Below are 15,368 nucleotides of genomic sequence, written 5' to 3' on the forward strand. Positions count from 1 at the left end.
TATTGGTGCTGCGGTGTAAACACGTCTAGATTTTTAGACCCAGAATGAGCCCTGCTCCCTTTCCAAAAGAATAGGGCCATTATTAGTAGAACAGGAGAAAAGGAAGAAATTGCTTTTAGACCACAAGGATCCATACCTGAATATTAGGCAGCCATGCTACATTGTCTCTATTAGTTCCATTAGCTGACCACTTAAATGTGTATGCTGTTGTGGTTTGTAAAGATGCCATTATGGATGGGTTAACTGAAAAAGTATGTGTAAGAAGCTGATTGGCTGAGACTGCGAACAGCTGGGAATCTGATTGGTCAATTTCTCTGCCATGCTACTCAAGAACCAGTTTGAACAGGTTTTACCTCAGTGTGTGTGTGTGCATGCTGACTGGAAACAGCCAGGAGAGAATATGGCTGACAGCTCTCAGTGGCCCTGCTATTTCTAAGGCACTAAGAAAATTTTATGTATTTTAAAAGGACTATTTATTCCTACTGTTCTCTGTAAGCAATCAAAGAGACGACTGTGAATATTATTGCTCTGTTTGATCATTTTGAAGTCAGTAAAGTTCCTGTTAACTGTTCTACAAAGCTCAGTGGCACATAATTACCCTGCAGGATGGCTTTGGTTCACAGGTGGACATAAGAGCTTCTATTTAACATCATCTACAATCCTTAACATATGCAGTTGCATACAACTTTAATTGTGATATCTCCCATCTCAGATTTGTTGTCTGGTATTTAGTGTACAGCCATCCTGATATAGGCTATTCATTTATATGCATATTTTTTTTGTAAAGGAAGTCTATCAATCAAATAATATTTTGACACATTTATTAAAAAATAAAAAAAAAATTCTATACCAATCTATCTCAGCCCTTTGCTTGAGCTGGCATATCACTAGAAATGATGACTACTATTATAGTAGGTTAATTGTATGCTGTATTACAAGCTACTTAGTGTTCACACATTTTTATATCACATGATAATCATTTTTTTTTAAAAAAAAAATCACCTGCTATTACAAACCAGTGAGTGATTGTTCACAATATATGCGGCTATTATATTTTAACTGTACAGCTTCATGATGACCATTTCAAGTGCTCACTAGCTGGCAATCTATAATAGCCTAATTACAAAATGGAACATTATTAGTAATTTTCTATAGTAATAAATGATCAGTTATGGGGAAGAAGTGTAGTAAACTAGTAAGTGCCATATGATAGATAAAAATGCATTATCTAACTATTGCGTACATTAAATACAATCATTAAAATTTCTACAACTTCATAAAATCCATTCTTCATTTTAAATCCCTTTATTTTAATTTCACCATGTCTATATTTCTATAGGTCTTTATATAGATGTTGGGGAATAGAATAATTTGAAGTAATTTGGACTGATTTACAGATCGGGACAGTAAACATTAATGGGGAAAAGCCAAATGCCCTGTCTCTACCATGACTATGAGTGCATCTACACTGTAGAATTAATGCAATTTGACGCAACTTTCACTGAAATGGCTTAATGTCAAAAGTTGTAGTTTTACAAGGTCCTTGGCCTTCTCTGCCAAAGAATGCTGGTGCTTCAATGAATTGCAAACACTGATGACATCATTTGTGATGCCAAAAGAACTATATCGTCATTATTTTAATTATGTCCATTTCAAATAATGACTTGTTAATTTGTTTTTTTAAATGCATTCTTTGATGTCTTAACTGTTGTTTTTATGAAATTATATGATTGTATTGGGCTTGCCCCCATGTGAGCCGCTCCGAGTCCCCGTTGGGGAGATGGAGGTGGCATACAAAAATAAAATTATTATTATTATTATTATTATTATTATTATTATTATCATCATCATCTCCTGCAGCTCTCTCTTTTTCTTTCACTAGATTTACCTGCTTTAATTGATGCAGGACAAAATCCCATTGGCTTTTTAAGCTGCCGCATCTTTGGGTATGTAATCTAAGGATGCAGCTACACTGTAGAATTAGTGTGGTTTGATACCACGCTAACTGCAGAGGCTCAATGCTATGGAATCCTGGGATCTGTAGTTTACTGAGTCACCAGCACTCTGGCAGAATGCTATTTTTCCATAGCATTGAACCATAACAGTTGAAGTGGTGTGAATAATGTCAGGTAGTTTGTAGAGAGGATGATTGGCAAACATTGTTTTCTGTCTTGACTGCACAGTATGCTTGGTATTGAGACAGAGATTCAGCTAAAGGAGCAGGCTGAGAGTCTGGTGCCTGGTGCACTCCACTACCTTGAAGACCATATTAAAATCCAAGCTGGGTTTGAAGATAACATAGCTTATTGCTTTCAGGCCTGAAAGGATGTCTGATATAGAGTTTGTGCTCAACAAATTGGATATAAAGCATTCAATACAGTAGAAGATATTTTATTCCCTTTGACAGCCATTCAATGTTGCCATGCCCTCCTCTGATTGGTCAGAAACCGGCTCAGTTTCAATTTCGGCTCCTGTGGGCTGGGGATTCCCCATGACATCAAAAGTGGGTGGAGTCTCCTTCAAGTGCTGCCATTTGTCAGTTTGAAACCAAAGTCATTTGGAAGATCTGCCCTAGAAAAGGGATGGATAAGCAAAATGTGTTTGAGGCAATATGTAAAACAGTCCATGATGGAATTATTAACCAAGTTCAGTTTGCATAATAGGGGAGCCTCAGAGAACTCCGTGGGTTGTTATGTAGATATGAACAGTTTAATGTAAACCATAAAGATATACATTAATCTATACGCTGATGATATCCTGGCATTTCTGGATTCATAGAATCATAAAATCATAGGGTTGGAAGAAACCTCATGGGCCATCCAGTCCAACCCCAAGTCAAGAATCAGAAAATATCATTCAAAGAACCCCTGACAGATGGCCATCCAGCTTCTGCTTAAAAGCCTCAAAAGAAGGAGCCGCCACCACACTCTGCTGCAGAAAGTTCCAGTGCTGAACAGCTCTCAGGGTGAGGAAGTTCTTCCTAATGTTTAGGTGGAACGTTAGGAAGAATGTTCCACCTTGAGAGATGGAAAACTTTTTCTGATGCAATCAACTTTTCTAGCTGGCATTGTCTCCTTCTGGTAAACCAGATATAGGCAAACTAAGGCACTGACCACAGGCCCTCCTCATTTTCCCTATCCTCCTGGCATAAGGACAACCCGCCACATCCTTATGCAGCAAGGATGGGCGAGGAAGTGGTTGAGAGCCCTCTGGAACAATCCCAGACATCGCCTGTCTTGCCTCTCCAAGAGGAGAGTCTGAAGATTGAGGGAGGAGGATTGGGAAGAAGGACTGGGGCAGTCACCACATGTCTTATTTTACTCCCAGCATAAGGATGGTGTGAGCAGCCTTGTCCTTATGCTAGGAGGATAACCTGAGGATGACCCATCCCCTGCCCTCCTGACCCTGCCCTCTCCCGGGCCCATCTCACCCAGCGTATGCCCATCTGCTCTCCCTCCTGGCCAGGCCCACAGTGTGGCCCCAAGGCAAAAAAGTTTGCCCATGGCTGTGATAAACCCACCTCACAGTAGTTGGCAAGTTGAAAAAGCCCTGTGGGGACCCACACAAACATGTAATACTGTTTAAAATTTCCCCAGAAGACAAGTGCCAGACCGTATAAGCACACATATGATTCCCTGCTCCTGCACAATAAAATTCTTAGTTATTTTTAATAGCTAACATATACAGTAGAGTTCTGGTTATCCGAGTTAAACGGGCAGGCCCATTCTCGGATAACCAAAATTGACGGATAATGGGTGGGCCTATTATCCAAGCCGGGGGGATTGGCCAGGTCACAGGGTTAGGGTAGGTGCCTCAAGGGAGGGAAGAAGGCTCCGGAGGAAGTTCCAATTGAAGATTTCTTATCTCCACGCCTTCCATGCTCACCTTTGAGGAGCTCAAAGGCTCCCACCAGCTGTTCTGAGGTGGCGGACGGCAGGGCAGGCTCCATGCAGAAGGCGCGGGTGGAGAAGAAATCTTCAATTGAAACTTCCTCTGGAGCCTGCCTCCTTCCCTCGAGGCGCTGCCTGGCCAAATCCCTGTGCCTCGGATAATACGACTCTTGGTTAACCGGAACTTGGTTAACCGGAACTCTACTGTATGTGAAGGTTCTCAAAGGGTTATAACCATGTCTATAAGTGTTATTTTTAAGAAAACAGACATATAACTCTGAAGCACAGAGTGTAACTCCCTTTGTTAGGGGATTTGCAGAGGGGCTTTTTTTGTCTGGGATTTGTGGGCACACCTTTCCTCTTCAGATCTCAAATGTTATCTTGGTGAAAGGCTAACTAGCCCCCTATGGAATGTGTGGTTTCTTAACCAGACTACTGGAAATGACATCAATTGCAGAGAGTGGGAATGTGCTTATTTCAAAACTGCAAAACTTCATTATGTGTAAGGTAAAGGTAAAGGTTTTCCCCTGACGTTAAGTCCTGTCATGTCTGACTCTGGGGGTTGGTGCTCATCTCCATTTTTAAGCCAAAGAGCCGGCATTGTCTGTAGACACCTCCAAGGTCATGTGGCTGGCATGACTGCATGGAGCGCCGTTACCTTCCCGCCAGAGCGGTACCTATTGATCTACTCACATTGGCATGTTTTCAAACTGCTAGGTTGGCAGGAGCTGGAGCTAACAGCGTCCGCTCACGCCGCTCCCGGGGTTTGAACCTGGGACCTTTCGGTCTCCAGCTCAGTGCTTTAATGCACTTTGCCACCGGGTTATATTTTTATAACATTATATTTTTATGTGTAAAAATATAATAAAAGGTATACTTTATTTTGGAATCCATGTTTTTTTTTTTTTTCGTGTCAGGAGCAACCGGAGTTGCTTCTGGAGTGAGAGAATTGGCCGTCTGCAAAGACGTTGCCCAGGGGACGCCCGGATGTTTTGATGTTTTTACCATCCTTCTGGGAGGCTTCTCTCATGTCCCCGCATGGTGCTGGAACTGATAGAGGGAGCTCATCCACACTCTCCCCAGGTGGGATTCGAACCTGGCAGCTTTCAGGTCAGCAACCCAACCTTCAAGTCACTTAGTCCACTACGCCATCTGGGGGCTCCGGAATCCATGTTGAGTCTATATTTTGTAGGGAGGTCGCTTTTTCAACAGACTGTAAAGGAGCTATCCAAAATACTGAAGCTTGTTGCTGTCTAGTGGGTAACTCTTTGAATGTTTGGACTAAAACGTGGAGTGGGAACAACAAACCCATGCACATGGCAGCAACTGGCTGCTACAGTTCATTATATTGTTCTGGGTACATACATACCCTGGGGATTTTCTTCTATCACAATTTCTTGTAGTTTTATATTTCCTGAAGCTTGCTGACACAGAAGAATCCATACCTGAAGAAGGAGTTCTCTTTTTGTGTACAAGACAGAAAAAAGGTTTATGCCCTTTCCCCATATTCCTAGTTTATTTATTTCTCCCCAGTTCATTGAAACTGAATGCTGTTCTCTTTCCATATGCCTGAAATGAGGCTGCCATTCTCAGGAGGCAGGGATTTATCACCCTTGTGTCTTAGCCCATATGTGTGCATTCTTCAGGAACACTTCTATCTCTGCTTATTATGAAATAACCTCAACATATGCTATTAACATTGCAGTTAGTCATGTGCAAGCCTTTCTCGCAAAACCCTGGAAACCATTTGGGCTTTATGAGCAAATACCAAATGCTCAATAAAGTTCTCAGGTTCCTTTGTGTGTGCATTTTTTAGGGCTGGGAAAAATACTTTTTGGATCAGGGAACCCAAAAGCCTCAGTAAATGCTGATTGGCATATCCCAGAAGCTCTACTTTTGGATGACCACTATTTGCATAATATGTCACCACTGGGTAGGATGGCTGTATCTGTATGAGCCCAACATTTCAAAGTGTACAGGTGTGGAAAAAAGATAATAAAGGTTTGTCATTTTTCATTGCCATTATTTACTGCAGCAAATGGAAAGTGAAATTCTAAATATAAGCTACAGAAACTGGTTTATTAAAGTGTTAGTAAATTTTATTGATTAGCACTTAGGCCATATCACGATATCAAACCAAACAACAAGGCTTGATAAGAATTGATTACACTCTAGTTAGTAAGTTAAATAAATACTTATAACAATAATTAAATACAGTAGAGTCTCACTTATCCAACATAAATGGGCCGGCAGAACGTTGGATAAGTGAATATGTTGGATAATAAGGAGAGATTAAGGAAAAGCCTATTAAACATCAAATTAGGTTACAAATTACAAATTTTACATGATTTTACAAATTAAGCACCAAAACATCATTTGACAGAAAAAGTAGTTCAATACATGATAATGTCATGTAGTAATTACTGTATTTACTAATTTAGCACCAAAATATCATGATGTATTGAAAACATTGACTACAAAAATGCGTTGGATAATCCAGAACGTTGGATAAGCGAACCTTGGATAAGTGAGACTCAACTGTAAATATGATAAAGCTGAATATATACATCAAATTTCCTTATCACACCTATGATTTATGCTATGTAGGATTTATTGGGAATCTCACATCAGAACGACATGTTTTATGTGTGGCTAAGTCCTAAAAAAAACATATAAAACAGCTCCGTATTTAAGCAAAACAATACGTTTGAAAACCACATATGTGGGGCTGATCGGGGTAAATTGGTTTATTGAGATCTAAAATGTGGTAATTATTTGTGGATAACCTAGTCAGGTCCAAAAATGGATTTTGAATGATTCACAAAGATTCAAAATATTAGAAATGCACTAAGTGAATTATTTTTAAAAAGAAAGATTTCCATGTTGGCTTTGGGTGTGAACAGTCCTGACTACAAATAATGCAGCTCTATCATTAATACAATATATTAAAACTATGTGTTTCGTGTCCGCATGATAATAATTTGGATAAATATATTGAAGTTAGCTAGATTTAAGACTATTTTTTCGTGTCAGGAGTGATATGAGAAACTGCAAGTAGCTTCTGGTATGAGAGAATTGACCATCTGCAAGGACATTGCCCAGGGGATGCCTGGATGTTTTTGATGTTTCACCATCCTTGTGGGAGGCTTCTCTCATGTCCCCACATGGAACCGGAGCTGATAGAGGGAGATCATCTACACTCTCCCCGGGTTGGTTTCATACCGGCAATCTTCAGGTCAACAACCCAACCTTCAAGTCATCAGTCTTGCTGGCATAATGGTTTAACCCACTGCACCACCCGGGGATCCTCTTAAGACTAATTAAAATAATTGTACAATGAGTGAAACTCAGCCCTTAAAACTGAAAATTAAATCTTATAGCATGGAGAGGATGGAGTGTAGTAGTTCTAAGTTACTCTAAGTCCTAAAATCAGGCAGAAAAGAAATTATTGTGGCCAGAATATGGAGAATTAGTTGCACATAGAGATCTAGTGTTATGTAGTGGTTTGAGTGTTGGACAACTCTGGAGACCTAGGCTCAAATCCTCTCAGCCATGGAAACTCATTGAGTTGATTTGGGCAAGTCACACTCTTTTAGTCTTAGAGGAAGACAAGGGCAAACTCCCTTCAAAAAAATCTTGCCCTGTGATATATTTACCTTAGGGTCACCATAAGTTGGAAATGACTTGAGAATACATAACAAAGCTACACCAGGAAAGACATTCTAGATCCTACACCAGTAGGATATTACTCAAACTTTCTCTTCTATTTCCCATCAATTTATGGTAGCAATGTTATGGTTCAGTGAGGAATACAAAGTGAAGAAGTAAATTTCAGGTGAAGACAGGGGAAGAAACGTGTCCAGATTCCAGAGTTGACTCTCTAGTGGCCAGCATTATTATAAAGGGAGAAGCACTCCCTTCAGAGTTTGACACCATCCTTGATTTCCCCTGCTGACTTGACTACATTTATCTTTTAATACATATAAGGCATCTCTATGCATGAGCTTTAATTATTGCATATGACTAGACATGGACAGTGGCCATGGTCTTATTAAGAGAATATCTATGTTGGAGGAATCAGGGAACTACTGGCCACAGTAAAGTATGGTTGAAACCTCTCTGTCTCTATATTTTTCTGAATTACTGGCGACAAAATCAACACAGCCTGAAAAACTGGAATAAAAATCCCAGTTTTTCCTAAAGTCACATAAACTTTACTATTTGATCGTGTACATTGAGTCCTATATAACTTTTTGTTGTTTCAACTACAGGCAGTGCCAAGTATTTGAAAATACTTAGTTCTCTGGATTCTTGGATCATCCATTGCAATCTGGTACATCAAGCTATGGTATTATTCAAATAACATCTGCTCCTCAGCAAGCTCTTGCAAAAATTTAATTTCTCAGTGTGGCTGAAAGCAACAGAGGCTACTGAACAAGAACTAATTTTGTTAAATCAATTAAATGGTCATTCTAGCTCTTACACCATTAGGACATGACTTGGCCATTGCCTTCTAGTCTGTTACATTATGTACTAATGCAACAGTTTGCTGCTCTTCTTCCCCAAACTTCAAAAATATTTACTTTTTTCTGGAATAATGCTTCCACATAACTCCCCTTAGAGCAGTGATTCTCAACCTGTGGGTCTGCAGGTGTTTTGGCCTACAACTTCCCAAAATTGGATGAAGATACTGCAAATCCCATCGTCCTTGGTCCGTCCTCCCCCAAACTGCTGCAACATATAAAGTGTGTCATTTGGAATATATATACCAGATTTGGTTCAGTTCTGTCATATGTAACAGTTGCTGTGGTCTCAAGAAGCGAGTGAAGGTACTGCATATCCCATCTGTGTGCCAAGTTTGGTCCAGTTCCATCACTGGTGGGCATTGCAGTGGTCTGTGGGAATCGTAGCGATTGAAAGTACTACATATCCCATCACCCATGGTCCATCATCTTGCAAAAGGCACCAGGACATAAAGCGCATCATGGGGTAGGCTCTCTGGAATTGTGGGAGTTGGAGTCCAAAACACCTGGAGGGCCCAAGTTGGCCCGTGCCTGGTTTAAAGGCTTCCATACAATCCTAGAGTTAGAAGGGGCACCCAAAGCCATCTAGTCAAACCCCCTTCTGCCATGGAGGAAGACACCATCCAAGCCCTCCCGACAGATGGCCATCCAGTCATAAATACGATTGGGAGAGAGATAGAGTCCTATATTTGAAAGGGGTTTCTGAAGGTCATCCAGTCCAGCCCCTTCTTCTGTAAAGGAAGACACCATTCAAGCCCTCCCGACAGAAGGTCATTCCAACCATACATACGATTGAGACATTTATTTATTTATTTGTTTATTTAATTCTGATATTTCTCCCCCGCCTTTCTGCAATAGACCCAAAATGGCTTGCAAGGTCATTAATCCACCATATAAATAAAACATAAAAGTAACGTCAAGCAATAGTAGTATAAATAAGACATAGCTGGGTAAGTGGGGGCAGGTGAACTACAACTCCCATATGCAAGTCCATCATCCATGGTCCATCCCACTCTGGTCATGGGGACTGTATGTGTCAAGCCTCTTAGAGTAGGCCGAAGCCTGCTTTTGGAGTTTTTGGCCTGAGTAAAAACTGAGGGGGGGGGGGGGAGTAAACCATCCTTAAAAGGAAAGATTTAAAAGATAGCCATTATTTTCTCTTTAGTGTGCTGTGAATAATACTATGTCCCAATGAGCCAGGGAAAAGCTGGCTTCTTTGGAACAATATTTGGGGCCTAGGAGAGAAGATGGCATCCTATTTTTCGGCCTAGCAGGGCCTAGCAGCCTGCAAAGGCCCAGACATGTCAGTAGAAGCTCTGAAGGGGGGTGAGGTGAGGGGGTAGAAGTTTTCATAAACATACCCGCAACCATTGTTGAAAAGGAAGCATTAAAACATAATTATTTTCCATCATTAGTTGGATTCAGAATGCTGTGAATGTGTGAGTGAACTGTAATTCCTAGCACCCAAAGTTATGTTGGGTGTTTTTGGTCCAGATCCGTTGTTAGTGGGTTCATGGGTCGTAGGGGTTATGTGTGTCAAGTTTGGTTCAGGTCCAGCCTTCCTGGTGGTGGCAGTGGTGTTTTTGATTACCAAAGTGTAGGCCGAAGGCTGTTAACTATACCAAAGCGAGCGTCATTCTGAGGAGAGAAGTAGGCCGAACGAAGCCAGTTGGTAGTAGTTTTTGCCTCAGTGGTCCCAGTGGCCTGTGAAAGTGGAGGCCAATCAGAAAGCTGGCCCATATTCCGGCCGGCCAATCAGAAAGCTGGCCCATATTCCGCCAGGCCAATCAAAACGCGAGCACATACACCGCCCGACCAATCAAAACGCTGGCACGAACATACAAACATTCACTTTTATTATATATATAGATATAGATATAGATTTGCAGAGTCTAAATTCATATATAAAAATACTGTATATGTATGGCTACAGATAAACAGGTACATGGATCTATTTGTATAAAAGATTTGCAAAGACCTGCAAACATATGAGGGAAAATTCATTTATAAAATTAATGCATATAGATAGATACATATATAAAGGTACCTAGAGATGGCAAAAGCTTGCAAGGGGTTAATGCCTATATATCTGTAGGAGAGTTTAACAAATATTTCAGGGGAAAATGCTTTCATAAGATTAATGAATATATATTTTTCTTCTTCCTGACTTGCAAGGGTGTCCTTCTCTTTTCAAAACATTCCCTTGATTAAGAGAAGTGCACTTGGAAAGGACCAGACGCAGAGCTTTTTCTATTTCTGCCCCTGCCTTATGGAATGCCTTGCCGCCCTATATCAGAGCCATGCGTGGGTTAGGGCCTTTTACCCTAGCACTCAAGACCTGGCTCTTTACTAGAGCTTTTAATCTATGTTAATTTTATCAATATTTGTATGTATGTATTTTTATCCTTTACAATTTTATCTTGTAAATCGCCTAGAGCATCGTGGATGGAGGGCGATTAATAAGTAATTAAATGATGATGATGATGATGATGATGATGAAGATGATGAAGATGAGGGAGCCTTTGCAAAAGAAAACACACTGATAAGGAAGAAGAGAGAAATAGATCACATATTGCAAGCAATAGCCTGATGCCGGCCTTGACTTTGACCCGATTATAAGCCGGGGGAGGCTTTTTCATCTCATAAATAAGGGCTGAAAAACTCGGCTTATCTTCGAGTATATACGGTAATTCTTTTTTACCAGTAAAACTGAGACATGTCCTGCATGTCCAGACTGTCTGGATGGGCCTCTGGAAACCCAACTTATTCATGGTTTTACCTGGGCAGGCTGATATATAGGAGTTCAAGTATTCTCTTTCTGAAAACTATCATGATTTCAGAAATGTCATTGCTATTTTATGACATTTTCTTGGCTCACAGCTGTAATGTAGCAATCACATAAATGCTATTAATCTGCAACTTGTCACAAATAAATTTTCTGCTGCAACACTTTCTGTAAAGCTCCCATTCAGGTTTTGATGCTGTTTGCTTAATCTTCTTTTGCTGTAGTGTCAATGGCCTTCCTCAAACTGTATCATGCTTCTCTTTTTTTATTGATTTGATTTCTACTCTATCTTCCTTTGTAAGAGCTCAGGGCCACTGATAATCTTATTAGTAAAATAACATCTTCTTCTATAGGCTGCTGTACCCTGACCAATATTATTGGGCTGAATTACATTAAGATTGTATGTGCCAGCTATGGAACATGTTTTCATGTCTTAATCTCAAAACGTGCAGCTCACAGGGCAGGGTTGGAATAAGCTTTATTATAAGCCAGGGCTTGGTCCTACGTTTCAGTGTCAACTCGCTTGTAGTCTCTGTGTGAAACCAGCTGTTTGGTCAGACATTAAATAGGAATGCTTTATCCATTGAACAAATAAAGCAGGAAGGAAACAATCCACTGGTTGTGCCTACCTTCTATTGTTATTCTAGGGCAGGAGTAGGAACTATGTCTCATGTGAGCTTCAAGAGCCTCAAATCATATTTGCAGCCCCCAGATTTCCCAATTTTATATTTTTTTTATTCCACCTCCAAACAATTGTTGCATCAGAGAGTGTGTGCATACAATTCTGCTCAAAAACAGTCTGTGAACCCCTAACACCTTGATAGCAGCGGAAATCAAGTTGTGGATGGTTCTTTTCCAACAAACCCAAAAGACTGGAAGTGGCTTTCACTTTGTGATTTTCAGAGAGATCTGAGTTTGGAAAAACGGCTGCCAGACCCCAAGAGTTTGCCAATTAAAGTTATTGGCAACTAGAGTAAGACTGGAACAGTTTAAATGAGTAGGTTACAGCTGCAGAGCAAAGCAAGATAGTATGTTAGAAGGAAAATACAGCAAAAAAATGTTGTTTAGGCTTCACAAATGCAGGTTTAGGACTTGAGAAAGGGAAAGAATATCTGTATGGCTTACAGACAAAATTGGGAGGCTTCAAGCAAGGGCAGTCTAGTCCTGAAGGTCAGGTTCCCTCAACCTTAGAAAGATATGGCCAGGTGAAAACGTATAAAGTAGGATACAAGTTATAGCTCACAGAAAGATCAGCACTGCCCTCAATTAGGCAGCAGATGCTAAATGATTATTAATTTATCAACTTCTCATGCAAGTTACAGCACTTCTTTCTCCTGTTATGTTTTTGATCCCTATAATTCCTTGCTGTTGGCCACCTTGCCTAGGACTGCTAGAATGTGGAAAAGAAAATAACTGGAGATTGGATTAAAGCCTTGGGCAGATTGGATTAAAGTGTTTGCTGTAGATCTCTGTATTTCCTTTCGAGAAATATATTGGCAAAATTGAACATGTCCAGAAAATAATTAAGCTACTTATGTCAGAAAGGGGCACCTGTATGACCAGCAAGAAAGAAGGCACCTGCCTGGATAACAGTACGTGTGAAAAAGATCTTGGAGTCCTCGTGGACAACAAGTTAAACAAGAGCCAATAATGTGATGCGGCTGCTAAAAAAGCCAATGGGATTCTGGCCTGCATCAATAGGGGAATAGCGTCTAGATCCAGGGAAGTCATGCTCCCCCTCTATTCTGCCTTGGTCAGACCACACCTGGAATACTGTGTCCAATTCTGGGCATCGCAGTTAAAGGGAGATGTTGACAAGCTGGAAAGCGTCCAGAGGAGGGTGACTAAAATGATCAAAGGTCTGGAGAACAAGCCCTATAAGAAGCAGCTTAAAGAACTGGGCATGTTTAGCCTGCAGAAGAGAAGGCTGAGAGGAGACAGGATAGCCATGTACAAATACAGTAGAGTCTCACTAATCCAAGCCTCGCTTGTCCAAGCCTCTGGATAATCCAAGCCATTTTTGTAGTCAATGTTTCCAATATATCGTGATATTTTGGTGCTAAATCATAAATACAGTAATTACTACATAGCATTGCTGCATATTGAACGACTTTTCCTGTCAAATTTGTTGTATAACATGAAGCTTTGGTGCTTAATTTGTAAAATCATAACCTAATTTGATGTTTAATAGGCTTTTCCTTGATCAGTCCTTATAATCCAAGATATTCGCTTATCCAAGCTTCTGCCGGCCCGTTTAGCTTGGATTAGTGAGACTCTACTGTACGTGAAGGGAAGTCATAGGGAGGAGGGAGCAAGCTTGTTTTCTGCTGCCCTGCAGACTAGGACGCGGAACAACAGCTTTAAACTACAGGAAAGGAGATTCCACCTGAGGCTGGATGGCCATCTGTCGGGGGTGCTTTAAATGCGATTTCCTGCTTCTTGGCAGGGGGTTGGACTGGATGGCCCATGAGGTCTCTTCCAACTCTACTATTCTATGATTCTATGATTGACAGAGACCCCAATCAGTAGGGATGTCTGTTGTCACTGAAATGGCTTAAGTCATCCCTGTTGGATCACAAAGCAGTCCAACACCAGCATTTCAAACACCAGTTTCAGCTTGCTTTAATGTGCTGTGTAGAACTCTCCTTTGTAGCAGAAGACTAACATATTACTCCTTGTGCTTGAGATATTTGCCTCCTCAGTCATCATGATCATCCTCAATTAATGTAATTGAGAAACTTATTCGCACAAGGTACTCTACTCATACTTGTTTCTCTTTTTCTTTTTCTTCTTAACCCAAAACTGTTTTTAGTTCACCTGTAATAACAGTGAGAAACAATTTCCTTCAGAGGGGTTTCAGGGAATATGATAGCAGCTTGCTGATTTCTTGATACGTATGGTTTAAACATGTGTTTCCTTTGGGAGAATGCTGTGTTTTACAAGGTCAGCAGATATCACTATATCAGCCAATGCTAAAGACCTTTTGGTGTATTTTAAAAAAATCCCTGCTAGTTCCCTGAAAAATAAATTAAGAATTCATAATGTTCATGAACCAAGAGCCAAGCTGCAGACGATGGTACAAAGAGTGACAGGCTGTCATTACCTTGAAAGCATGAGATAATAACTGACAAATTGGCAAGAAACTCTAGTAGGAGTTGTACATAAAGGTGAGAGGAGTTGTATTTCTTTTAAAAATAATAACACCCTGCACTGTTTGAAAGTTGCGCTATCATAAAACTGTGTGTTGTATTATTGTATGGTACAGTAGAGTCTCACTTATCCAAGCCTCGCTTATCAAAGTTTCTGGATTATCCAAGCCATTTTTGTAGTCAATGTTTTCAATATATCGTGATATTTTGATGCTAAATTCGTAAATACAGTAATTGCAACAGAACATTACTGCGTATTGAACTACTTTTTCTGTCAAATTTGTTGTAAAACATGATGTTTTGGTGCTTAATTTATAAAATCATAACCTAATTTGATGTTTAATATGCTTTTCCTTAATCCCTCCTTTTTATCCAAGATATTCGCTTATCCAAGCTTCTGCCGGCCCGTTTAGCTTGGATAAGTGAGACTCTACTGTATTTCTAACTCTTTTTAGTGAACTGTGGAAAGTATGGGACAACATTTATTAAATATATATACAGTGTGTGTGTGTGTGTGTGTGTGTGTGTGTGTGTGTATATATATATATATATATGGTTTTCATTTCTACCAACTGACCAAGCAAGTTTTATTGAAGGATTTTATGTCTTTGTTCTTAACTATAGAGCAATGTGATGCCTGTGGACCACTGCATTCATTTCAGTAGGACTTAGAATCTCATCCCACAGGGGTTGTAATTGTCTTCATTGCATTGCATTCTGTGACATTCTGTCTGTAAAGCAACCAGCTATTTTATTGACCCCATAAAGTCCTCCCATTTCTAAAAACGGATAGAAGATGGAGAAATACAATACTTCACATTCCCACATTACATTATCTGCTTTTAGCCATTTTTATGCACAGGACATCACTGGAGTCGATTCCTGTCCATTTTTAAAACTCATGTTTCTAATACATTTCAAAAGCTGTTTAATATGGAGAACTCACGAAACACTCTTGTGTCATCTGGTGGTCTCTGTGGGGCTCCGTTTTCTAAGTGTATGGAAACAGAGAGAACACAAT

At 40.2% G+C, this 15,368-nt stretch overlaps 1 long non-coding RNA gene across 2 annotated transcripts in view; it reads right to left on the reverse strand.

Moving 5' to 3' along the window:
• Window positions 1-2,375: 2,375 nt before the first annotated feature.
• Window positions 2,376-15,368, reverse strand: part of LOC134295606 (uncharacterized) — a 29,149-nt gene continuing 16,156 nt past the window's right edge. For both annotated transcript variants that reach the window (XR_010002235.1, XR_010002234.1), the window contains one exon: window positions 2,376-2,571. This is a non-coding gene — a long non-coding RNA (uncharacterized LOC134295606). The remainder of the gene's footprint in view (window positions 2,572-15,368) is intronic.

Source organism: Anolis carolinensis, chromosome 1 (assembly GCF_035594765.1).
Source record: "Anolis carolinensis isolate JA03-04 chromosome 1, rAnoCar3.1.pri, whole genome shotgun sequence".
Classification (NCBI taxonomy): Eukaryota; Metazoa; Chordata; class Lepidosauria; order Squamata; family Dactyloidae; genus Anolis; species Anolis carolinensis.